The 2500-nt window shown below is 41.0% G+C and overlaps 1 protein-coding gene across 1 annotated transcript in view; it reads right to left on the reverse strand.

The window, feature by feature from the left end:
• Window positions 1-2500, reverse strand: part of ctnnd2a (catenin (cadherin-associated protein), delta 2a) — a gene marked incomplete at both ends in the record, with an annotated part of 236799 nt that overhangs the window by 48805 nt on the left and 185494 nt on the right. The window lies entirely within an intron of this gene.

Genomic DNA, 2500 nt, shown 5'->3' on the forward strand with positions numbered 1-2500 from the left:
TATCCTTAGTATGAGTAGGTCTCAGCGGCTTTGTGAATAACTTTTAAGAAAAAACTCCTACGTAAAGTGTTTTAGCACGAGTTAGGAGCACTCCTAGCGGTAAGATAAAAAGCTTTGTGAATACGGCCCCAGAAGTAGAACACACCAAAACGATACAAAGCAACATTCAAGCTGTGTTTAAGACAAACCGCTAACTGACTTCATGAAAGAGGTTGGATAAATACCGGTTATTTGTATAGTATGGATGATTTGTGTGTGTGTCTGTTGTCTGCTGTGTTGTTATGAAATCGTCCATTTTAAGACAACCTACATTTACACCAAGCTAGACTTACAAACTAGACAACCACACCCACAGACAAATTTGCATTTTAAAGCCAGCACCTGATGCTCTGACACCAGTTCACTCCTACTCCAACTCCCCCATGTTCTCTCTCTCTCTCTCCTCTCTCTCTCTCTCTCTCTCTCTCTCTCTCTCTCAAAGGAAGAAGAACTGTGTGCACAAAAGTACAGCTACACACATGCGCACCCACAACCAGATGCACACATAAACGAGCGCGCGCACACACACACACACACACACACACACACACACACACACACACACACACACACACACACACACACACACACACACACACACACACACACACACACACACATCCACGGGCATCTAAACTCAATAAGAGACTCAAGGATGACATCATATATAATAACATCTAATAACCAAATGTAATAATCTCAATCTGCATATAAAGTATAAACGTTTAGTGCTTGTTTTTGTTGCACCCAACAACTGTGCCGTGGCCCTTATCCAGATATTCTCTTTCTTACATAATTCTCCTGGATGATGACAAAGCTCATAAAATGCCGAATCCCGAAAGTGAATGAATTGTGAATTGTGAATGTTTTTAATGTTTTTAAAACTGCAGAATAAATACACAAAATAAAATACATGCACTCATCCACTGATCTGAACCACGTTCGGCGTAGTTTGTGCTGTATGTTAAAATCAAAGCATATATATATTTATATATATAACACTCACACCCACACACACACACACACACACGATAAATGGATAATGAGGAGGGCGAGAGGCTAGGAATTGAGCGGAGACACCTCTCTCTTGGGAATGGCAGAAACACTTTTCTCACTAAACCACTTTCTTTTTTTATCTCTCTTTCCTGTCTCTCTCTCACTCTCTCCCTTCCGTCATTTGTTACAAGACCTTGCTCACACACTCTCTCTCACTGATGCTCTATCAGTTTATTATCTGTCTCTCTTTATTCTGTTTTCATCTCCACCTCCCCCCCCCCCCCCCCTCTCTATTATTCCTCTGTCTCTCGGTTTTAGCTTTCTTTCCATTCCTCCGTTCTCAGATTACTTTCTCTGGCCCCAGGAGGGCCCTCCCTGTGTTGTTGTTGTGTTGTCGACTCTGTTGTTTCTCCCTCCCCCCCCCCCCCCCCCGGTTTCTTCTCTTTTCCAATTGGATGTGCAACTCCACAGCCTGGACCAGAGCGGTGACAGCATCATTTGTCATCGCCCGGTGACTTCACAGACACACACACACACACACACACACAAACTCTTACGCATTCACGCAAAAACACGCCCACACTATGCATAAATACACACAAACATACCCTTGTGCCTGCACACATGCAAAGCCTCACTCACACACAAACACACCAACAAACAGACATCTACAAACAGGCACAGACACAAACACATGCGCACACTCACGATCAAAACACTCCCACTCACCTAAGAAGAACTTAAAACATGTCTCTTCCTCCCCAAATAAATCCACTTGTCAGGACCCGAGACAGTCTAAACTGCACCTTCAACAAGACTTTTATCAAGACTGTGTTGAAAACACTTTCAACACAAATAAAGAGTCTAGTTCCAGGCTGGCTTTAGTTTGTCTTGCTGGTAACACTTAACAATACAGCTACAACAATGAACCGTTAATTTGCATTAGTTAATGCAGTAAAAACATTACCAATTAACAGTTAATTAAGAGTAATGTCTAATTAAAATGTATTAATGGTGTTCATGTTTGCTACTGGTGTTCATGTTAACTAAGGTTATGGTTTTCATGTTAACTAAGGTATTAATTTATATATTTTTAATATGGTAGTGCAAAGGGTCCCCTTTGGTAGTATTATAGAACAATGATTTTTTCTGCATTAACTCATTTCAATTCATGCCTAATAAATGTACCCATATTGTAAAGTGTTACCGTCTTGCTCAACTAACAGATCACCTTGATTTACAAGGTGCCATGAGTGTCCCTGTTTATGTAAGCATTTCGAATGTCTTTTGCATTTCCTCCTGTTTAAAAATTATGATTCCTGGCAATGACATGACTCAATATATTACATATATATTTGCATTATCCATTATATATGTGGTCACCCTTGCAGTGTCGCCATGTCCCCGCCAATTGTCGGAGTTTGTGCAAATGATGGACGTCGTTCAAACCTGAAACGTGGATGTG

The sequence above is a fragment of the Micromesistius poutassou genome, assembly GCF_964030765.1.
Source record: "Micromesistius poutassou genome assembly, chromosome: 11".
Lineage (NCBI taxonomy): Eukaryota > Metazoa > Chordata > Actinopteri > Gadiformes > Gadidae > Micromesistius > Micromesistius poutassou.